Consider the following 24,634-nt stretch of genomic DNA (forward strand, 5'->3'; position numbering starts at 1 on the left):
AAAAAAAAAAAAAAAAAAAAACACTGGTTGGCACATTTTCCTCTTTGGTGAGAAGCAAGGGGGGGGAGGCGGGGCCGGGGTTCCCCCGCTGAGGCCTCGGGCCTCGGGGACACAGGCCTTGTCCTAGGCAAGACCGCCCCCGCCTGAGGACGCGCCCGGACAGAGCTGGGAACAAGCCCCGGCGCGGGGACCAGCAGCGACTCCTGGCACCTGGCTGTGCCTCTGATTCTGCAGCAGTAGGATTTGGGTTTTCATTGGCTCTGGCACCTCTTTATCCAGAGCCTCGGATGTTACATTCACAAGGGCCTCGTGAATAATGCACGGTGACCTGAAAATCTCCAGGCGGGTAAATTAAAGATGAGCTCGAAAAACCTGGATGCGGAGGCTGAAGTCAGCTGTGGCCACAGCGGGCAGCCCCGCCTGCGCAGGAGCCGCCCACGGAGGCGCTTGCTCCGCCCGAAGGCCTGGCCCGCCCTGGCCTGCTGGTCCCGGAGCCTTGCTCTGCCCGGCTCTGGCCTGGGCCCTCAGCAGCCTCCGAAACCTCACCCCTCCGTGTCCCTCTGCCTCTACAGCTCCTTAGGAAGTTAAAATTAACCCTCGAAACAAAGTCGTGCAACACAGGGAATGATGCACGAAGCACTGTCACCCTTCCAGACCACGGATTCGTGATTTTCCTAAAAGTCACGCTTGGACAATCACTGAAGTCAGTGAAAGAATTAGAGGAGCCGTGGAAATGGCCCACCAGCAAGAGCAGGATCCCTGGGGTCACCGCACTGAGGGGACAGAGGAGAGACCCGGTCTTCTTCTGACCTCTCTGCTGTCATGCCCGGCTGAGTGCTTCCCCTTCCCCTCTCTGGTTTCATTCCCATCCCACAGATTGGAGCACTGAGACCCAGAGAAGAAAAGTGACTGTCCCAGGGCCACACAGCACGTAGATACCAGAGTCAGAGAGAGAAGCGGGACTCTTGTTCCCTGTGAAGCCCTCTTCCCCTACTCGGGAGTGCCGCACCCCATTCCCAGGTGAGCCATCCTGGGAAAAGGAAGGGGAAATATATTTGCAGGTGATTTAGAGCAGGGATGCTTCCAGGACGCCCTGCTCCCTCTGGGTAATTTATGGATGTGTGAACAGGATGATGGGCTCATTGCTTACACCGTGTAATTCAAAAACTGCAGCTGCCCCAGAAAGATGGGTGAGAGGTATAAAAATATGTACATTTGATGGAGCATATATATGTGTTTGTAAATACAGTCTGTTATTGCTCAGTGTTATTATATATCCATCATCTTTCTTTGGGTTATTGGAAACATAAAAATCTTAAAGCACTAAAAACACAAAGAATGATAAGTCACCCAGGAAAGTATATCTTCTCGGGGATGATTTTATGTCGGGAACAGTTTGTGCTTTCAGAAAATAAAGTCCTTGCACTGCCAGGGAGGGAAACGTAGACAGGGGCTGGGGCCGGGTGGTGGTCCCTACAAGCCCCTGAGCAAAGCCAGGGCTTCCGAGTGGTGGGTGGTCAGTGGAGACAAGGGGACGAAGTAGGGGGGTGAGGGTCCACCCCCGTGGAGGCGGGACCTGGGCAGCTCGGTGGCCTCCAGCACGTCAGGACTTTGCTGGTTCCTTACCTGTGAACCAACTGGGACCAGAATGCCCCCTGGGGCATCGTGCTGCTCCGGGAGTATCAGTCCCTCCCCCAAAACCACCCAGTTCTGAACCAGCATCTATGTAGCAGCACACACACAAAAAAAAAAAAAAGAAAAGAAAAAGAAAAAAAAGATGTATCAGCCCCTCTGTCCCCAGATCCTCTCCTCACAGCCAAGCACCCGAAGCATGAAGTGGAACCGTAAACTAAATTCTAAGCAGCAGACAGAGTCAATAGCACAGACGTGATTTTTAAGTGAAATTAATGATTTTTTCGGATATAGATTTCCTCTCCGGGCCCTTCCCTCCACCACCTTGGAAATTCATGGGTTCTACAAGCTTCTGGCAATATGGCCAAGGCCTGTGGTTCTGTTGCAGAATCATGTGTGAAGGAGGCCTGGAGGGGTGTGGGGGGCGGGGGGCAGGCAAGTGGCCAGGGCATGTGTGGAGGGGGCTTCCCATAGTGGAGGTGGGAGGACCCAGAACCGTGGAGGTGGGAGGACCTAGAACCGTGGAGGTGGAGGTGGAGGTGGAGGTGGAGGTGGAGGACCCAGAACCATGGAGGATGGAGGACCCAGAACCGTGGAGGTGGAAGGACCCAGAACCGTGGAAGTGGAAGGACCCAGAACTGTGGAGGTGGAGGTGGAGGACCCAGAACCGTGGAGGTGGAGGACCCAGAACCATGGAGGATGGAGGACCCAGAACCGTGGAGGTGGAAGGACCCAGAACCGTGGAAGTGGAAGGACCCAGAACTGTGGAGGTGGAGGTGGAGGACCCAGAACCGTGGAGGTGGAGGACCCAGAACCATGGAGGATGGAGGACCCAGAACCGTGGAGGTGGGGGACCCAGATCCGTGAGGTGGGGGTGGCTTGCCATCATCGTCCTCTTTCTCCTCATCTTACAGACGAAGAACTGAGGCGCAGGAAAACTAACTCCTGGTCCAGCGCCCCCCACGTAGGCAGCGGATCTAGGACTTCAGCTCGGGCTCCCGGGCTACCGGGGCTGCGCTCCCACCGTTACACCACATGGTTTCATAGGAAAAGTCGGGCGTGAGGCAGACTCCTAACCGGAGAAAAGGGTGCTAGAGGGTGTGGTGGAGGGGCCCCGGGGGCTCAGCGGCGAGCGCCTACCTCCGCCCCGGGCCGTGACCCCGGGTCCTGGGATCGAGTCCTGCGTCGGGCTCCCTGCTTGGAGCCTGCTTCTCCCTCTGCCTGGGTCTCTGCCTCTCTCTCTCTCTCTGTGTCTCTCATGAATCAATAAAAAACTAAAATCTTTTTTAAAAATTAAAAGATATGGTGGAAAGAAGTCTGGGATGAAGCAAAGGTAACCGGAGCTCCGGGCCCCCGTAACCCCCGGATCTCCGGGTGACGCTGTGCAAGCGGCCTCCTCTCGGGGAAGCCATCTGAACCACAAAGTCCTTCCAGCTTTGGGGCGCTCGCGTTCCAGGGTTTTCTCGAGCGCAGAAGGTCGATGTCCACGGTGCTAAGTCACACGAAGGAAAAGCAGCGCGTGCAGCTTGGGCCGCCGGGTGGGGTAGGGGAGGAGAGGAGCCCTTGGGCCTCCTCCGGGGCCGACGCTGGCAGAGCCACCGCTGACCAGGGGCTGCGGGCCTCTTCCTCCTCGTCCCAGCCCAGCGATGCGGTGACAGCGCAGGTTCAGACCATCCGGAAACAGAAAGATCTTCCAGGGGTCCTGTTACAAGTCAACGGCTTTCACGCCTATTTTTAGCTATTTTCTTGTTTTAGATCTCGCGTGCCGGGCGATACACAAACCTGATTTTTCAGAAGCAATGTTTTATTTGTGTGGATTGATTTTATGAATATAGATTATAACCTTTACTTATTATAGAGTCAATCAATGAGAACAAGGCAGTTGTGATTAAGCAAACGGGATGCTCGGGTTGATATAAAACTGCACTTGTCACCCGTAAGCCCCGACTTCCCTTTTTTTTGTGTTTATCAAAACAGCCCGATCATTTTCATTAGCTTTGGTTGTACGGTATCTTGAAAACCCTATTTACACAGATGAGTAGCTGCAACTGCTGATGGGTTTTAAAAAAAGAAGGAGAAAATAAATAAATAAATAAATAAATAAATAAATAAATAAATAAATAAAATTAAAAAGGAGAAAGACAACTTTTGCCACCTTTAGATATGCTTCTAAGTGCTACAGAGACTTACGAGGAGGCCAGAGACACTTATGCAAAACATACAAAATATCCTATTCCGGGCCCTTTCCCTGGGGCAGAGGTTCAGTCGCTCCTCCATTTATCCAACATGCCCGCGAGTGCCTGCAGTGTGCTAGTCGTTGCTCTAAGCACAGAGGATTTGAAATTAAAAGACCTGAGTGTGTGAGAGACTGACGGACAATGAATAAAATGAATACGTGAAATCCATAGCATGGTCGTGACAAGGGGATTTGGGAATCAAGCGGAGAAGGGGCTGAGGACTCTGAGGGGGAAGGTGGTTTTGTCTGAAATAGGTCGAGGCAGCCTCGCGTGGAAGGTCTGAGCAAAAGTGCGAAGGGGAGGGGGACCGGCCCGAGGCTGGGGAGGGGCCTCCTGCAGTGCCACGGCCCCGCTCTGCTCGGGACCAGCCCCAGGAAGCACAAGACAGCCGAGCAGCTGGAGGGTCCGAGCAGGGGTGACAGGTGGGAAACAAAGTCAGAGGGCAGGAGGGGGCGATGAGGTCGGGCAGGTCTTGCTGGGGGAGCCAGTGGAGATGCTCAGGCCTGGAGTGACTGTTTCTACCACTCGTGTTCACAGCATGACTTGGGAGACCGGGTTGAGAACCCAGTGCAAGGAGTGAGGGGAGAAGCGGGGAGAAGGCAAGTGTGTGCAATAACCCAGGAGGAAGGTTGGTGGCTCAGAACAGGTGGGGGTGGAGATGATGACAAACGAAGGGTTTCTGGATGTGCTTTGAGAATAGACATGATAGGAGACCATGACCGATTGGACGTAGCCTACGAAGGAAAGAGAGGAGTTGGGGTGACCTCAACGGGTCTGGCCAAGCAACCGGTAGGGTCAAGCTGCAGCTCTCCCTCCCCAGGACGGGAAGACCAAGGAAGGAGTAGGTTGGGGTGGCTGTGGATGGGATGTGTCGACGTCACGATGCGTGAGAGGGGCCTAGGAGAAGCTGGAGAGGGAGGGAGTCTGCAGGTCAGGGGAGTGGCCCAACCTGGAGCCATCCTTGGGGGGTTGTGTGTTGTGCGTTGTGCTCAGCGTAGGAGGGAGACAGCATGGACTCACCGACACGGCAGACAAGGACAGGAGGACAGGGACGAGGGGCCCGGGGCTCCCAGCGGCAGGAGAAGGGAGGTTGAGAAGCAAGGAGCTAGGGGACTCGGGCCTGCAGGGGAGAGCCGGGGGGGGGGGGGGGGGACCTAGGGGGCTGTCCGGTGGGGAGGGGGCACGTGCCTGCTCAGCGAGGTCAAGGCTAAGGCAGCCTGAGCCTGGGGGCTCAGCGGGCGCTCAGGGATCCCAGGACTCCGCGGCGTGGTGCTTGCTTCTCTCTGGACGCACTGGGCTGCGGGGGGCGGGCTCCGGGGGGGCAGGCGGGTGGTTCTGCCAAAGAACCCCGAGAGCGACAGGCACCGAGGGCCGGCCCCTGGAGACAGGAGACCTGGCTACGAACCTCGGCCCACCCTTTCCCAGCTGCGTGGCCTTGAGCAAGTTCGCTGACCTCTGTTCCGGTTCCTTTGCCAGGTTCTTTTTTTTTTTAAGATTTTATTTATTTATTCATGAGACACAGAGAGAGGCAGAGACCCAGGCGGAGGGAGAAGCAGGCTCCACGCAGGGAGCCCTACGCGGGACTCGATCCCGGGACCCCGGGGTTACACCCTGGCTGAAAGCAGTTGCTCAGCCAGAAGCCCCCTGGGCACCCCAGGAGCAATTCTTTAGGAGACTTTCCGCAACCATCTCACTAACAAAAGACCCATTTATAGCAGGTCGGGGTGTGTTGGCGGAGGAAGGGAGCCCCCGAGCAGGTTGGTGGTGGATGCAGGAAGAAACGTGTGAAAGTTATTTATTATTTTCCTAGTGCTTCTATTTTCTGGGTAGAACAGGCAGGGAGGCCCTTTCCAAGAGCGGAGGTGGGGACGGAGCCCGAGGACACCGAAGCCCCCGTGGAAGCCGAGCACTTCGGCACCTGTGGGGCCTACGACGTGTCATGTTCGGAAAGCGCTGCCTTTGAACACTGTGTTGTCTCGCGCAGAGGCTGGGAGCATGTGTGTCCTCCCGGGTCATCCAACCTGTGTCTTCCCCTGGAAACTGGGGATAACGGCTGAACCTGGTTCATAAGGTCGATCTGAAAATGAAGCGCCTGAAAACGTGGGCAGCCTAGAGCAGGGGGGCGGCGGTATCCGCTGCCGCTCTTACTGTTTTCTGAAAATGTGAACCCCTCTACCCTGAGGCGCGTTTCTGGAGCCCCCGCAGCATCTCCTTGGAGCCTACGGCTCCTCTGACCCCCACGGTCAGACGGAGATTGAACACGCCACTGTGGTCCGGGAAGAAGAAATGAGCCTTCGGGGGAGTGGGGCCGAGTGGGATCTCCTATGCGGGCTCACCCTGAACCCACTGAACCCAAACCTGCACCTTAACTAGAGCTCCAGGTGATCCCTGGGCAGGTTAAAAGTTTGGGTTGACTCGGTTAACCCGCGGCTCGGGGACACTGCGTGACAAAGGGTGGGTCTGGACCCGGTTCCAAAGCCTTGCCCTTTCGGTCACCTTGAGCTCCGTGGCAGGACTGGGAGCTGCATGAGCTCGGGCGGGGGGCGGGGGGGGGCGGTAACAGAAGGGACAAAGGGGGACATGGGCCAGGAGTCCCATGGAACATTCCGGTAACCAGCACCGGAGCCCAGCGGCGCCACCTAAAGCGCTACTTACTCATCCAGCGAACATTTGCCCAGGGCGCCTGGCCGGTGCTGGAACCGGGTGCTGGGAGGCAAAGCCCGGCCCCAAATGCTGACCCTCCACCTTCTCCAGAAGCTGGATCTCTGGCATTTCTGCGGGTTTCTACACGCTGAGCACCAGGAAGACCAGCGCCAGGCGAGTCTCCTCCAGCTGGCTCTGACGTCCCTCGTCGGGCTCAGGCCGCCCTGAGGCCCCTGCGGACGCCTCGCCCCGGGAGCTCAGGTGCCCGGGAGCGTGTTGGACTGACCCAGACCAGCCGCCCCAACGGGCTTGGATTCTGAGCTTCAGAATCAACAAAATCACTTGGAGAGAAACAGGGTGGGGAGCCCGAGGGGGGTGAGGGAGGGCAGCTGACGGCAGCTCTGAAAGTTGTGTGTTTGCAGCGCAGCCCCGGGAAGGCTCGGAGAGCAAACCAGACACCGCGGCGCCGTCCCCCGCGGACCTCGAGAAGAGCAAGAAGAGCAGGTCACGCAGCAGAACGAGCCCCGCTCACCACCCGGCAAGGGCCCGGCGCGGGGGCCTCGGGGGCTTCTGGAAGGCGTCGGGGACCCGATGCTGTGCGGGTCACAGCGACGGCAGCGTGGCCTGCAGGCTGCCCTCACCGCCGAGAGGCCCAGCCCGGGGATGAAGGCGACCTGCGGCATCTCCCGTCGAAAGCACACACACTGCCCACGCCGAGGCAGAGCGAGGGGCCTCGGCTCCCCGCACCTGCTTCCTGCCGCCCTCCGCTGTCCTGGCCGGCAGAGCGGGTCGTCGGGGCGGGCCTCTCCGCTAAGTCCTGTGGGGCCTCGTCTCTCCTTTCGGGAAGCCTGGGCCTGGCAGGTGGCTTTGCCGGGCCCCCCGCGCCCCTCACCACTGTCTCTGCCCAGGCGGAGGGTGACGCTGTCCGTGGTCGGCTGTCACTGCGGGACACGGGGACGGAGCGGGGCGGGGCGTGCGCCCAGCGACCATGTCACAGGGGCTCCGCCGTGGTTTGTGCGTCACCGGGTCAGCGCAGGAGGCGGCCTTCGGGCTCTCGCCCCTGCCGGTGACGGGAGCCTACAACCCTCCAGCTGTGGCCGCGGCATCAAAGGTCCAGAAAGAGTGAATGCAGTGACCCGGGGGAAGCTGCCCTCGCCCCCAGGCTCCCCGCACCAGAGGAGTGCACCCCTCCCTGCGTCCCAGGTGCCAGGCTCAAAGCATAACAGGGCGATCGAGGGTTCACGTCTGCCGCAGACGGGGTTCCAGGCGGAGCGGTGTGTCCTGGGCACCGTCCAGGAGAGAACGGCCCTAGCGGGGTTTCTGATGGCGCGTCACCTGATGGTTTGGGGGTTGAGTACGGCCCTCAGGGCTCCCACGGATCGCCCCTCTGCAGGTGGGGTTCTCCTCCGCGCGGTAGGGCAGCGCCATCGGAGCGACCACATACGGGTCTTCGTGTGGTCTGTCCCCCTGCAGCTGGGGCCGGCACGCGGCGTGAATTATCTGGCATCCCCACGAAGACCCATACCTGTCCTTCTGCTGATGGAAAAACCAGGCTTAGGCAAAGGGAGTGGCTTTGGCCCCGGTCGTTCAGGAGGTCGTGACGGGGCAGTGAGCCTCGGGGACTCTCCGAACTCTGCTCATCCACCGCATCCGCTCGGCATTCTCGAGTCGCAGCATCAGGGTGGGCAGGAGGGAGAGAGGAGGAGGAGGAGAAAGGCCGGGTAAAAGGTCACCCTCTGGGAAGACCGTGACCTTGGCTTGAGTTGACCAAGGTTCAAGTCTTACCTTGGGTAAGTGTCTTCACAGTCCCTGGCCCGCAGCCTTCCAATAAGGATGCCTACCCCGTGGAGACATTGCGATGCCCGGATGAGAGCGTGCCCAGCGCAGTGCCCCACACAAACCAGGTAAGCCGTATCCCTTCCACCCTCTCCCTGCTGACACCAGGCTCCTAACTCCGGCCTCCTCCCTCCGTGCCTCCTTCCCAGCCAGGCCACCTCGTGGTCCCGCGATGGCCGTTGCTGGTGGATGAGGCTTCGGTTTCCATGGTTGCCCGGACCTGCTTATTGGACAGATGGTTTCCATTGCCCCAAGCTCTCTGCTCAGAGTTGGCAAAGGCCGGGGCCACCGAAGCTGCATTTCCGAGCACCTGGGCTCCCTTCACTCCAGAAGGTGCCTCGGGGATGCTCCCTTTGTCGATTCCTGGGTGAGGCTGGTGACATTTTCTGGAAGCTCCACACAGCATCGGTGTCAAGCGCCAAGGGAGCAAATCATCACTGAGACTCCAAGAGGCTTCTCTGGTGCTTCCGTGAGCTCCCGAGCTCCCCCAGGGCAAGGCCTAGGCCCTGCTCAGCTCTGCACCTTCCGCGTCCACATCCCTCTGCAGGGAGTAGATGCCTGTGGTGAGCTGCGTCGCCGACCCCAGTTCTCGGCCCCTCCCTGTACCCACACCCTTCACAGCCTTTACCTTACAACTTTGCATTCCTGTCGCTCTAAGGGGAGATTAATCCCCCACCCTGGCCAGGCCTGGCCGTGTGACTTGCTTTGGCCATATGGATGCGTATTATCTTAGGAGCTAAAAAAAACACATATTTCTTTTCTCATGGTGTCTGGAGGCCAGAAATCTCAGCCTACCTTAGCGGGGTCCTCCGGTTTGGGCTCCCTCACAGGACTGCCACGAAGGCAGCTGGCCCTACTCCTCTCAAGGCTCAATTGGGCAAAGCCCTACTCCCAAGCTCACGCGGTCTGTTGGCAAGACTCCGCTCCCTGCAGACCGTTGGCAGGGGGCTGCCCTCAGTCCCTCGCCACGTGGACCACTTGATCAAAGTGCATAAGCCCAGGAGACAATAGAATCCCATAGCCAGACAGAAGCCACAGCCCCGTGGAACCAGGAAAGCCCACGTCTTTGCTGCCTTCTACCGGTGGGAAGCAAGTCACGAGTCCTGCCCATCCCCGGGTGAGGGGATCTCGCCAGGTATGAGCTCCAGGAGGTGTAGATCACCGGGGACCTCCTTGGAGGTCTGCCTACTACAGGGTACTTGCAGAGGTTGCAGGCAGAACCGAGCTGGCCTCCTCTTGTGTTTCTGCTTCCACCCTAAGGGTGTTCCCTTGGTAACGGAAGATATTCCAGAAGGAGGATGAGAGACATGTGGCGCAGAGCTAAGATCCTCCAGCCAACCCCACCCTACAGCAGAGTTTCTAGCTAATGTGTGGACACACGAGTAAACCCAGCTGAGACCAAGAGAATCACCCAGGGGAGCCCAGCCCAGATAGCTGAACCTAGAAGAAGTCACTGGAGGTTTCTCGTTTCTGGTGCGGCAAAAGCTAACTGATAGCATGAGCAATAAATATTAGTACAATACCCAATAGCGTAGTACGCACCTCAGTTTCCTCATCTGTAGCAAGGGCGTAAGGGTCTAATGACCTCACGCGGCCATTGTGAAAAGTCAATGAGTTCGCGTTTCCGAAACATTTAAAACAGCGCCTGGTGCATAATAAGCAAGCAAAAAGTGCTTGTGGAATTAAAATAACCAAACCAGCTAACTTTTTTGAGTGTTTACCAAATGTTAAGCATTACCTCACTTCCTCGTTACAACAATCCGATGAGATTGGTGCAGTTTTTATCTTCGTTTTCCAAACGGGGTTTGGAAAGTGCAGGAAATGTGCACAGATCACACAGCCAGGATGTGAAGAAGCCAAGACTCGAAGTAATGATCAGCAAATAAAATCCCAGATCGGAGAGCGGGGAGAACAGAGTCAGAAGGAGGAGGCTGGTAGAGTAACAAGAGGTACAAGGGGGTAGACGGGGTTGACTTAGGGCTGAGGCTGCAAAAGCAGGGCATGTGTCAGGGCGCTCCTTTTGTTTGTGCCCTTATGTGCCTCGTGGGGGCCAAGGGGATGAGCCAAGGATGACAGAACAGAGACGTTTAACTAAGAAAAAAGAAGGGACAATAGTGTCCCCCTTAAGGGACAATAGTGAGAGACATTTTCCAACAGGGAAGGCCGATTGGAAATGGGAATTGGTTGGTTCAGTGTGACTCCAGGGGACGGATCTAGGTCAACGGTGTGGGTGTTCAGAAAGGGGTTAATGCAAGGAAGAAGTAGATACGAACTCTAGTCACTCGACCGTAAATAGAGCACCTGAGGACGCAGCGAGCTCCAGCGGAAGGGCGTGCGCCTTCTGGAGGCCGCCAGGCTGAGAGCTGGAGAGAGACTTCCCCCCGGACGAGACGCCGCAAGATTTCCCTTGCAAGGCCCTTCCAGTGCACAGAGCCCAGGCTTCCAAGAAAACAATCACATCTATGTGGATGCAGAACCAAGACCTTGCCAGTGGTGAACGGTCACCTGGGTCATTTCTGATTCTGAGACAGAAAACGAAGACGATGTATAATAAAACTCTATTTTTTTTCCTTAAAAAAAAAAGAGATAGGAGTGAATAATTGATCATAATTCCAAACACTGAAGGTGGCCAATAAAATCAATCGCTATTACAGTCCCCGACAGACGCGTGGATGTCATTGAGCCTCACCTGGAGAGATCGTGGGCAGAGACTCTCCCGGAGCCCATGGGACCTGACCGAACTCCCCATCCCAACTTGACCTCCTCTCCTTCTCCATGCGGCTTCTCTAAAGCTCATTGTCTCTGCAGCAAGAAGCTGAGTTTTCTTCTGGAAGCTCTTTCCTCTCCTGGTTTTGTGCTGCTGTCCCCACTTCCTCTTGGGGGGCTCCCCAGTGGCCAGCACCTCTGCTCTCCCTGGGCACATGGCTGAGGCCCCAGACTCTTCCCAGCTTTCCTTTCTCACCGACCCTCACACCTGTGTGGCCGGTCTCAGGCGTCCTGTGTGGTTTTGGCCGCCGTCGTGCTAACAACTCATTGACCACATGCTCTAGCCCAGATGTCTCCCCTGGGCAGACACCTGTGTGTCCGACCCCTGCCAGACTTCACCCCTGAATGTCCCCCGGGCATCTCTGACTTTAACTTTGCAAAAATTTCCTCTTTAGTTTTTGCCCAAACCAGTCCTTCTTTTTAATAGCCCCATCTACCTCGCCATGCCTATGTGTGTTCTTAGGTAACTTTCTTTCCCTCTCTGGGTCTTCCCTTTTTTTTTTTTTTAAGATTTTATTTATTCATGAGAGACTGAGAGAGAGGCAGAGACACGGCAGAGGGAGAAGCAGGCTCCATGCAGGGAGCCCAATGCCGGACTTGATCCTGGGACCCGGGGTCACGGCCTGAGCTGAAGGCAGATGCTTAACCACTGAGCCCCCCAGGCGGCCCTGGGTCTCAGCTTTTCCACTTGTATAAAGAAGCTAGTTTGGATTATTTCCAAAGTATCTTCCTTTCAAGTCTCACATCTTGTTATTCTAAGGTCTTAGGGACTTTACACGGGACTACATTCTATTGGGCTAGAAGACACTATAATGGCAAATCCTAATAGCTGAACTCTACTGAACAATTACATATGCTAGAAATTTCTGTGGGAGCTGCCTCTCGGTTGCCTTTCCACAATGGCCCCCTCACAATGACCTTTGCAGGGCTACCAGGTGGGAACGGGGCCCCGGCAGCTGGCAGCGTGGGTGCATGATGACGGCCGGTACCAGACGCCCACACCTCTCTCGCGTCGTGATGCCTCCGTACCCTGGAACTTAAAATATCACCCTTGGGGCAAAGTGGGGCCCAAATAGACTGGGTTAGGTTTCTGCCATTCGGCAAACTGGGGCCTCAAGAGAAAAAGCTGGGTTCAGAGAGGAGACAAAGAGCTATACAGTCCCAGGCTCGTCCCCTGGCTCTGCGGCCGCGGCCAACGCGTGTGCGCAGCACCCAGCCCGGGGCCTGATGACCGAGGGCGGGTCACCCCTCCAGGGAGGGGCTCCGCACCCCCAGGCTCCCTCCTGTCCCGTCCTTCACTCCCGTGGGCACCGGGCCGGGCCGGCAGTGGCCCGCGGAGGTGAAACGCAGCTGCTCCCGGCCCTCCGGCCCCGCCGAGCCTTTATCCGCGGCCGGGTGAAGCTGCCCCCCGCCCGCCGCTACCCGCAGAAGCTCGTTAAGGCTGCTCGGAAAATTAAACAGCTTGCTGATGGTGACTCCTTCACCCTGGAATTCAACTTGGAATTTGTCTATTTGCTCATCGGTTAATTAGTTAATTGGTTTGCTTATTTAGTAACAGCCGAAGTCTGTGAGACACGGTTTGTGCAGTTCAAACTTGAAGGTGCTCCCGCATCACATGGGGGTCTTGTTTAAATGCGGATTCTGACTCGGAAGCCTGGAAGGGGGCCTGGGTTCTTCCTGCCTCGCGGGCCCCCAGGTGATGCTGATGGTGCCGATCCACGCACTACGCTTGGAGGCTCTAAGGTCAGACACACCGGGTTCAACTCCCAACTCCCACTGTCGGTAGCTGGGTGACCTGAGGTCGGTTGATTAACGTCTCTGAGCCTCAATGTTTTCTTCCATTAAATGGGATTAGGGGATCCCTGGGTGGCTCAGCAGTTTAGCATGAGCTTCAGCCCAGGGCCTGATCCTGGAGTCCCGGGATCGAGTCCCACGTCGGGCTCCCTGCATGGAGCCTGCTTCTCCCTCAGCCTGTGTCTCTGCCTCTCACTCTCTCTGTGTCTCTCATGAATAAATAAATAAATCTTTTTAAAAAATGGGATTAAATAACTTCCTGCTGACCATTTGGGTGGGTTATTAAAAATTATTCAACAAAGCCCTGGCGTGTTGTGGGAGTTCAACAAGCAGAGGTGTGAATCATGAGGACCGCGTGGCCCCATTTCTGCAGAGGGTAGGAACACAACTCTGTCCCCAGCCCCAAGGATCCCTCTTGTCCTGATACACTAGCATCTGGTGAGAACAGAACCGTCTGCAATGGAGACACGGGGAGCCAGGGGCAGCGTTCGTCTGTGGCCATCGTTCCAGCAGCTTGGAGCCTCCTGCTCTCGGGGCTGATCCTGCCCGGAGCCCAGGTTCTGTCCCCTCTTCAGGCAGCTCAAGGGGTGTCTGTGTGATTCATTTTCTGCATTCAGCGTGGATTTCAGAGCAACTGCCTGGCCTGGGATTGATCTGTCCCCCCAGGTCCATCCGAGTCTCGCTCTGAGGTCCCCAGCGCCAGTGGCAGTTTTGCAGGACACACCCTGGAAATAAAATTTCAGCTAAATTACTGGCCAATTAGATTAGATTTTGTTACGAGAAGGAAAAAGGAAAGATGAAAACAACCAAAGGCTCAGGCGAGGGTTGGGGGGCATGGAGCCGGGGGGAAGGATATGCACGTTCAACAGACAAACCTGCAATGAAACCTCTGGTTTGCAGCCTGACTCGCCAACCCTGAGGCGCCGAGGAGCATCTGTCCAGCTTGGGGCCAAGAGGCGACTGGCCCCAGTGGCGGCCCACATGCACGGAGGTGGCTCTCACCTCTGGGAGGCAGGGCCCAGCCTAGAAAATGCAGTGGCCCCGGATGCAGACCACTGAGCCCCACAGTGTCGCCGCCGTGAGCCTCCGTGCCCGCCCCCCGACGTTGGAGGTACGTGGCTACGGAAGGGTATGTGGGAGCCTGCGAGTTGCCCATTAAGAAGAACAAACGGGGTGATGGGAACAGGGAATACAGACCGGGAGCGCCCGGCTGGCTCAGTCGATGGAGCGTGCAACCCTTAGTCTCGGGGTCACATGTTTGATCCCCATGCTGGGCGTGAGGCCGGCTTAAAAAAAAGAAATACAAAACACAGTAAGAAACGCCTCATGTCCGTATGCTTCGCGTCACTGTCCCGTACATACGCATACGCTAGCAGGTGGAATTTGAGAGACCAGGAAGTGCCAGCAAAGTCCTGTCCTGCCGCACGTCTAGTGACCGCAGACACGCACCGCGCTCCCCACGCCCCCACTGCCCCGCCAGCACCTCACACGTGCTGACCCGGCCCTGGGCATCATGCCCGTTGACAGGTGAGGAAAGGGAGACCCACGTCCCCCCGGCCACTTGCCCACACGGGGCCAGCATTCCTACCCGCCGGCCCCATCACTCACGCTGCCTGGCAGTTCTGGAAAGCTTGACTCCTTCCTGGTCAAAGACCCGCAGCACTGATCTCACGGCCCTTAACGGCCCTCAGTCTACCTTCTGGAAAACACGGCTCTAAAATGTCCACGCGAACACACTTGGTCCCTCCCTCGATCCAGGGTGTGACCTTGACCCGGGTTAGGTTTCTGGGGCGCCACCGCCCGCGCTCTGCTGGGCCCACCGCGGTCCTGGGGAGACACCTGGAGAGCGGACTGAGAGGCAGGTGCCTGTCACCAGGCAGGTTTTAGAAATCGTAACGGAAGTAGCTGTGGAGCACCCGCGATACCTCAGGCTGGGGCCTCAGATCAGCCTTCTCGGGGCGACGGTGGGGGACGTACCAGGACCCCGTCACCACTAACACAGCTGGGGCCCGGGCGGGTGCAGCTGGGGCGGCCTCGCCGTGTCAGCAAGCCACTGCTCCGGGATCCGCGCCCAGAACGGCCCGAAAACCCCCGCAGGGACCTCGCGGCAGCCTCGGAGGCCGATGCAAGCTCCCACATCCTTGAACTGTCGGATTTCCTCAGCGTAACGGGTGCGCCTCACCCCCGTCGCAGGACGGTCTCCTCATCCTAGGAGCCGTAGGCAGGGGTGCCATCCTGCTCGTTAGAGCCCGGCCTCGAGGGATCCCTGGGTGGCGCAGCGGTTTGGCGCCTGCCTTTGGCCCAGGGCGCGATCCTGGAGACCCGGGATCGAATCCCACATCAGGCTCCCGGTGCATGGAGCCTGCTTCTCCCTCTGCCTATGTCTCTGCCTCTCTCTCTCTCTCTCTGTGACTATCATAAATAAATAAAAATTAAAAAAAAAAAAAAAAGAGCCCGGCCTCGAGTCCTGGCTCTGCTGCTTCCTGGTGGCCTGACTGGGGCGAGTCCCTAAAACTCTCCAAGCCGCAACGTCTTCAAGTATAAAACCGAAACCGTAGTGACGACCCCACCCTTGGTTTGCCCAGGACACGAGACTTGGCTAAAAGGGGAAAGTCCCAGGCAAACTAGCCAAGTCTGTCACCGCAGAGGATGGTTGGTAAGACCTGCATTCAACCGTACGTTCATTCAGCAAAGTCTGTAGCGTGTCAGGTAATGAAGAAAAATAAGGCAAAGTATTCGAGTAGCCCCAAACCGAGAGCAAGCCCAAGTAGCCCTCGCAGAAGGATGGATGAGGAAGGTGCGGTCCGTTCAGACAACGGCGTGGTAACAGCAGCAAAACACAAATGAGACACGGGATGTGGATAAAGCTCTTAGACCTTCTCGTGAGCAAACGAAGCTGGACACAGAAGAGCCCATGCTAGAAGCTTCCGTCTAGGAAGTTCAAAAGGCAAAGCTAAGGAGTGGTGATGAGAGTCAGGACAGCAACCACCCGAGAGGATGATTACCTGACGAGGGCCGAGAGGAACTTGGGGCGCTGGGGACATTCCGTCTCCATCTGGGGGCCGCCCACACCGAGGATGCGTATTTGCCAAAGTGACGTTGACCCAGGAGTGCGTTTTATCATGTATACATTGCATACCAACCCTAAAACTATTTTAAATAGCTAAATACAGCAGCAAAATTGAAGTGGGAGCCCAGGAGACAGGTTTGCACAGTTCCTAGCACAGAGCAAAGAACGCAGCTCGTGTTCGGAATGTTGAACTATTATCGTCCAACGGCTTTCAGAAACCACAGGCCGTGCGTCAGGGAGCAGAAGCCCCTCTCTTGCCTCTTCGGGGGCCTCTGTTTGGGTACCCTCAACCGATCTTGAGAACCTGGTACCTCTCCAGGAGCCCATTAGGGAAGGCTGTTCTTTAAGGGCCTTAACATCGGTCCTGCAATCCGGCTCATCAGGGAGCCTGGAAAGTTTCTGGAAGGACCACTCTGATTTGCTCAGCCCCGTAAGTCCTAATCTCGAGCCCCTGAGATTGTGGTGACAGAGATAGATAACTTTTCCTATGCAATGGGCTTGAATTATCCCAGGGATAATGGAAAGGTATTTTTCATCTTTAGGGTGTTAATGAATATAAATGGGATTCACAGCCCATTTCTCTGCTTTTTGTTCCCTCCGGGAAGTGAGATCAAAGGAGGAAAATTTCCAGGGGTGGGCAGGGGGGAGGTCCCACATTCAACCCTCCCATCTAGGAAACCCCCAAGACTAACAAAGACTGAGGCGATCCCAATGCCTTTCCTTTACTCCTAACTGGTCAAAATTCCTCCAAGTAGAAAGTAATTGTTTTATCACAGGTCATAGAATGTCTTAGCTGCAAGGAGTCGCTGACCAACAAACCTCTCCAAGTGAACCAGGACCCAATAACACTGCTTTTCAAAGATACGGTACTTTTCCCTCTGCTTGTGACTTCCTTCTGGGCCATAGGGAAGGGGCTGTCTTGGTCCAAATTAGTCCACACGCCTCATGGAAATACTTCTGTCATCCTCCCAATTCCCAAGCTCTGTTCGTGATTGCCTCTGTAAAGACCCTTTATCCAAATAAGATCACATCTGAGCTAATAAAGGTTAGGGATTCAGCATATGGGAGTTTTGGGGAACACAATACAACCCACAGTATGCAGCCAGGGGCTACTGGACAGAGCAGGTCTAGCCAACAGCAGTTCCTTCATTCTTCCCCCTTGACAACAGACGGCCCCCCATAACATCTCCTAGCTGCCTCCTCTCACCATCCCTTCTTTCAGCCAATATTTATCAACCCCATACTACATACCAGGCACAGTACTAGGAGCTGGGCTCGAGTAGCCACACTACCCACTTCCCCCACCTTCTCAAAGCCTGCAGCCTCCTAGGGCATACCAGACAAGAAGACCAAACTCTTGTGAGTCAAAAGTATTTGCGCAACCCACTGAGGTAACTGGAAGAGGCTGCTTGTGGCTGAAGGAAGCAGGTGGACTCAGGACCCCCACCTGCCTACCCCCAGAGCTGAGAAACTCAACATCTCAGCCCTCCTCCAACCCACTCAGAGGCTGCTGGTTGCCGTGCTCTGAAGTAGGCGGTCAATTACCACACAGAATGATCAGCTCTGGGATCAGGGAAGCCCAGGGAACTGGAAGGATAGAAGAGGAGCCCCAACCCTCCTTAGGAGACTCGGAAAGACTCCCTGGTTAGGGGAAGAGATATTCATGATAGTTACCAACGGATCATTAGCGTTGTTTACCAATGCCCTACTTTTCTTCCTTTCTAAACACCCAGAGACAGCACTTCCACATAAAATAGTTTACCAGCTAGCTTTTGCTGTGTAACAAACCACCCCCAAACTTGGTGACTTTAAACAATCACTATTCATTGTTCTATGAGGTGGCAGTTTGGACTGGGCTCGTCTGGGCGTTCCTTCAGCTGATCTCACATATATTCTCCTGTAGCTACAGGGAGCTGAGAGTTTTCACTGGGGGCTGGTTGGGTCTAACACGGCCTTATTCACATATCTGATGGTTGGCATTGGCCGTGAGCTAGAAAGACGGAGGTGATTGAGCCATGTGTCTTCAGTCCTCCAGGCTGGGCTTATTCACATTAGTGATTAAAGGGAGCGTGCAGCGTGGTAAATATGAAGTTTGACCTGAACAGGTGCCTGTCCATGCTTGGGTGCTCCCTACATCATTCCCGATAATCCCTGCATCATTCCCCTGATACCTTCTCTGTTGAGGCTGACCTTCAGCTTTGGCATCAGAGTTACTGTGCGTCTCTTCTTCGTTCTGTACACTCCATCTTCTAGCCTTCTATGTCAAGGTGAGAGATTTCCCTTAAGATTTCCATTCCTGGCTTAGTCTTTGGGCACATTCCCCACTGGACAGCCTCAGTGAAGAGAGTCTGACTCTATACCCATCTTGACTCCAGTCTGAGTGGCCAAGATACAACTCAGACTGGAGTTGAGGGTTAAGGGTTAAGGGTTCAGGCAAGGATTCCATGCATGTTATTGGAGTTTAGTGGAGCAGAGGCCCCTGTGAAGGGACAAGATCTGTAGGAACTTGCTGAAGGAGATGGATTTGTGTTCATCCTGAAGGGTTAGCTTAGGAAGCATAATGAGCTGGGGTATTACTTCCTTCAAGTGGTTTGTAAAAACACTCATTCTGTGGGATATTGATAGATAAGAACTACATGAGTAGGGGGCTCTTACATCAGAGGCGGTTGTGGAAGTTCTCGTCAGAAAAATTAAATAGGTGCATTACTGTAAGATGTCTCAGAACCCTTCCTGTGCTCACATGCATTGTGCTATGTCTCAGAGGAGAACAGAATGTATAGTGTTCCCCAGACTTGGGACTCTGGAAGAGCAAAGGCTACAGTCTGGGCTTGGCCATACGTTTTTGAAGACAATAGGCAACTCCTCTAGAGCAGAGGGTTAGGAAAGATGAGTAGACCAGTGAGAATGGGGAACATTAACAAGGCAGGAAACCACAAATGTTGGAGAGGATGTGGAGAAAGGGGAACCCTCTTGCACTGTTGGTGGGAATGTGAACTGGTGCAGCCACTCTGGGAAACTGCGTGGAGATTCCTCAAAGAGTTAAAAATAGACCTGCCCTACAACCCAGCAATTGCACTGTTGGGGATTTACCCCAAAGATACAAATGCAATGAAACATCGGGACACCTGCACACCGATGTTTATAGCAGCAAGGTCCACAGTAGCCACACTGTGGAAGGAGCCTTGGTGTCCATCAAGAGATGATGGATAGAGAAGATGTGGTCTATGGATACAATGGAATATTCCTCAGCCATTAGAAACGACAAATACCCACCATTTGCTTCAACATGGATGGAACTGGAGGGGATTATGCTGAGTGAAATAAGTCAATCGGAGAAGGACAAACATTATATGGTTTCATTCATTTGGGGAATATAAAAAATAGTGAAAGGGAATAAAGGGGAAAGGAGAAAAAATAAGTGGGAAATATCAGAAAGGGAGACAGAACATGAGAGACTCCTAACTCTGGGAAACGAACTAGGGGTGATAGAAGGGGAGGTGGGCGGGGGGTGGGAGTGACTGGGTGATGGGCACTGAGGGGGGCACTGACGGGATGAACACTGGGCTCACTTCACTATAGTGAGGCTAGACCACGAGCCAGCCCTGGATCTAGATCCAACTGAGATTCATCATTACTACCACCACCACCACCATCATTATTACTATCATCACCATCATCAACACTCCCACCATGACCATCACCACCATCACCATCATCATCACCACCACCACCATCATCATTACTATCATCATCATCAACACTCCCACCACCACCATCACCGCCATCACCATCATCATCATCATTATGATTGTCAACACCACCATCATCATCATTACTATCCTTGTCATCATCGACACTCCCACCATCATCATTCATCATCGCCATCACCACCACCATCATCACCATCATCATCATCATCATCATCATCATCATCATCAAAAGTCTCTTCCGAAGAGCTCTGTGATTCTAAATTGTGCTAGGAAAAGAGCACTGTGGTGGAACCAGACACGTAAAGTTCAGTCCCAAATTTATCAATAACTGTGCATTTACGTATAGTTTTCAGAAATCAGTTAGTCACTCTAAGCCTCAGTTTCCTCATCTGGATAAGGATGCATAAAGTCCAAATTAAAAGGATGAATGAAAAAATGCTCTATCAATACTAAGCAGTAAGGATATTCTACTCTCAATATTATTCTGTGCCTCCTTGATCTACCTTGTGCCTGATTTCCCAGGAATATTACCTAAAGTCCGAGCTCAGCTCCTGTGATACACTCACCATCTCAACACCCCTCTGCCCTGGTGTGGTGGGAAAAATATGTATTGAATCCTCCCAAGCTCTGTGACTTCAGGTGAGTTAACATCCTCCTCTGAACTTGTTTCCTTATGTGGAAAATGAGATTATATGTGAGATCACGAATGTTAACTGCTGGGCATCTAGAAGCTACTCCATGGATGTTCATGCTCTCTCCCTCATGACTCCCTTCGGTGTAGTTTTAACATGGAACATCCAATATAATGGGAACACTACAACCCAAAGAGAATAATGATTTGTGCTGGTTTGCACAGGGAGGCCCTGGATGAACTTAGACCGGGGTACAGGTCTCCTGACTTCGGGGTCCTCTGGATTAGACCACAGCAGCCCAAGAATACAGCAACCCCCTCATTCTTTGTTTCCAATGTTTGAAGGAATAAGAACTCCTGCAAGAAAGCTCCTGGTGCTGACAGCTCTTACAAGAGAAAAGGGGCCCCAACAGCTGGAGACACAGGGAGGGGGAGAAAGAGTGTTATCTTGCCAAACACGCATATGAAAGTGTCATTTCATCTGCATTTGCCTCAGTTACAAATAGAACTTTCCTTTCCAACCAAAGTTACTTCAATAGCCCGCCTAATGTCCTGTGGAAGGGATGTGTGCCTTGCATGCATGAGTTGTTATTGATTTCCCCACAAAGGCCAATTTGGGGATGCCAGACAGCGTGAGCAGAAAAGTTAAAACAAAATGCTAGCTAAACAGCCGTACACAAAGGGAGCATGTTTCCCTCCATTGGTGGGTAAATGGGAGGCTGGAGCACTGATTGCTGGTTAATCCTCTCAGGCACAGAGGCAGGGTTCCAAGCCTGCCATGTAAATTGTGGCTCTGGAAGGGCACAGTGGGGGACAGCGTTGTGAGTAGGGAAGAATGCTGGTCTGGAAACAAGGAGACCTGAATTTGAGTCCTAGATCTGCCAACAGCTCATCCAAGCTCTCCCAATCAATCCAGTTCCCCAGCACATTATGCGTAAGGCAAAGTGTGTAGGAAAAGATCATCACAATCACGACTACTATCAAGAGCTGCTTTTATTCATTTATTGAACTACTGTGTGCCAGGCACGGTGCTGGGTACAGACCTGGTTCTGGCTATCTCAACACGTAGAACCTGGTAGAAGAGATTGGGAGTAAACCTTGAATTACAGGTCCCAAAACATTTTTATATTTTTACCATTTCAAGTTGAATGGTAGTTACCAGGGCCGGAGTAGGAGAAATAGGGAGAGGTTGGTAAAAGGGTACCAACTGTCAGTTACAAGATAACTAAGGTCTCAGGAGCTAAGGCACGCCGTGGTGACTGCACTGTATTATATAAATCAAATTTGGCAGGAGAGTAGAACTTAAGTGTTCTCTCACACACGAAAAGGAAATATGGGAGGTGATGGAGGTGTTAATTAACTCGACAGTGGGACTCTTCACAATGTATATGTGCATCAAATCATCACGTTGTACACTTTAATAGACAGTACAGTTTTTATTTATCGATTATACCTCAATGAAGCTGGGGAGAAAAGAGTGAACTAGGCAAAAAGATTGGTGCGAGAAAAAATAAGATGAGAATTTTCAACTAAAGGAAATAGGAGTCAGACCCTGTGTTGAGCTCTTTATTTACATAATCACATTTCAACAATCCTTTGAAGTTGGTTCTATGATTGTCCCCAATTTAGGAACGACGAGCCCGGTCAGAAATGGCTAGGACAGTCTGTCCCAAAGCACACACGTGATTTGGATAAGTGGTGCACTTGGGAGACCAGACCCTGAACCCAGGGATGTTGGGCTCCAAAGCCTATTACCTTGGCTGCTACATGCTACCATCCCCCAGACCACGTGGATCATCCTCCCCCTCCCCCTGGTCCTCACACTCACACCCTCTCCCTCCCTGTAATTAGCTATTGTGCTATGAAATGAATACTACCTACCAGGCAACCTCAGGATGCTGCTGGCTACAGCCCTTGTAGGTAAGCAAGCGTTCAGCTGGGACCTCTGGCCTCAGCTGGACTTGACTCCTGGCTCTGGATTGAGTTCAAGGATGCCACATACTTGGACTCAGAGTCTACCCAGGGCATGTCCGTTCCGATAGTGGATGACAGGAGTACAAGAGGCAGATCTAAACCATGCAGGCACGTTTAAAGATTTTTGCTCATGTCACGACCAAATGGCCAAAGTCATACAGCCATCGGCCAAAGTCATAGAGCCAAACCCAAAAAATATTGTTTGGAAAAACATATTCTGCAAACTGTAGTGAGAAATTCCACAAAGTCATGTGGCAAAAGATATGCGTGTGTGGTGGGTTTACACTATCCAACCCACCATACCCTCTGTGGCTCCTGAACCCAATGCTAATGGTGCTCCCTTGGCCTCCACATTGGGAAAGAGATGAGAACGAGCCCCTATTCATCTCTGCACCTGGCTTTCCCCATCTGCAGGGGCCCTAGATGACCCATCGGGCCTTTCCGACTCTGATACGTGCCCTTTCTGAGACCCCAGGGTTGAGGATTATAGTTGATTGAGTGAGTCTGAGAACTGAAGAGAAGTTGAGTTGACTGACATGAAAAGCTGGGCTTGGAGAGACTCCTGGGAGAGCTCCTGTCCCACAGAAGGAAGGATCTGGGGCCATCAGCTAAGCAAAGACCTGGCTCTTGGAGTCGTGTAGTGAGTCTGCATATACCCCGATGGCTGTCACCTGTCCAGACCAGCAGCCTGGGCACATGTTTAAATCCTAAGAACAGAGGAGATTGGCTTTAAAAAAAAAAATTCAAAGAGCTGGTCCCTAAACCGTATGGTACACTGGGACTCAAACAACCTTACCTTGTCCCCCCCCTCCCAGAGCACAACCCAAATGAGGAGCTCCGTGCTTCGTCTCTCACCCCACTAGGGTTCCCTCCGAGGAGGTACGCTCCTCCCCAGAGGTTGCTTGGTCAAAGTTCCCTTAAGGAAACCTCAACCTGTCTTTGAAGAACCTCTGACCAGTATTCCTGACCAGAACCGTTCAGTGAAATTCCATCCGTCACTTCCCTTTAGATATTGTTTGGGCTCCTCTCCACTAACAAGTGGCGATAGAACATCACAGAATGGGAATCTCAGAGGACAGCCAAACTTCAGGGGGAACGCGGAGAAAGAAGCAAAAGGAGAGAAGGAATCGGAGCCCCCAGGATGGGCACAGAGGACTGGACGGTGACACAGGAGGTCCCCCTGGGCCTGAGCGGGGCGGAGCAAGAGCCGTGGAGCACCTGCGAGCGGTGGTGAGAAGCCCTCTCCCCATGGACCCCAGTCAAGCATGTCGTAGGCCCGGCTCCTACATCACAGAAGGCCCCGGGCAAGCCATGTCACTGCCTTTAACCCCAATATCTTCATTTGCAAAATGACGCATGTAAACCCATCGCCCTGAATTATTTTGCAGGAAGAGATACACCGGATGCAGCATGGCTGGCGCAATGGATGTGCTCAATAAAGAGCAGCGGTGACTAGGAGGATGCGGGGGGGTGAGTCCTGGATGCCTGCCCTGGGCACGGTCAACTCACAGGGCCCCTCCCAAGGTACTGTCTATATGGGATGACAGTGTGCTGCCCCCATCAAAGTGAGCTGAGGGGTGAAGAGCTGAATGGAGGGAGTTGGTGTTTTGGCAGTGACCCCCCCATCTCGAAGCCATTCTTGACTCAATAGAGATGAGAAATCCCCATTATTGCTGTAAGTAAACCTTGTAGTTAGCACACAGCAGTTAATACCGCCTCGTGCGCCGTGGTGGACTGCAACAGTCACGGCCCCGATTTTTCACCAGTCCCTGTATCTTCGCACCTTGACAATGACGCTGTAGCTCCCCGCCCTGAAGAGGTGGGGTCCATCTGCAACCCCTGAATCTGAGCCCAGCCACACAAGTCCCTTAGAATAAGGTAGATGCATAGTGTGTCCCTTCTGGGCCCAACCACAGGAAGCCTTGGGCGCTTCTGCTCTCCGGGACCCCTGTGCCCGTCCTACAAGATCAGGCTCAGGCAAGCCTGCTGGTCCCACAAGGAGGAGCCACCTCCCGCAGAGCAGCTCAAGCGTGTGTGTCTCCAGAGGGGAAGCTAAGAGGCCGCCGAGCCAGAGCAGGGACCCCCGCCCCCAGCCAGCTGCAGCCAAACCGACCCACACTGGCCAAACCACCCATCTCACCCACAAGCCGTAGAGCCTTCTGTGCCACCAAAGTTTTATGGTTGCCTGTTGCACGGTGTTATGATCGTAGCCGTAAATAACAAGACACGCACTAATATAGATCCATCGGCCACGGCTGCCTGGAGTTTTGTGTTAAGAAAGATTCACATCCAGGCTAAGCAGAGCAGAGTAGCATAATGGAGATCATGAGCAGAGAAATCG

Source organism: Canis lupus, chromosome 11, assembly GCF_003254725.2.
Source record: "Canis lupus dingo isolate Sandy chromosome 11, ASM325472v2, whole genome shotgun sequence".
NCBI lineage: Eukaryota > Metazoa > Chordata > Mammalia > Carnivora > Canidae > Canis > Canis lupus.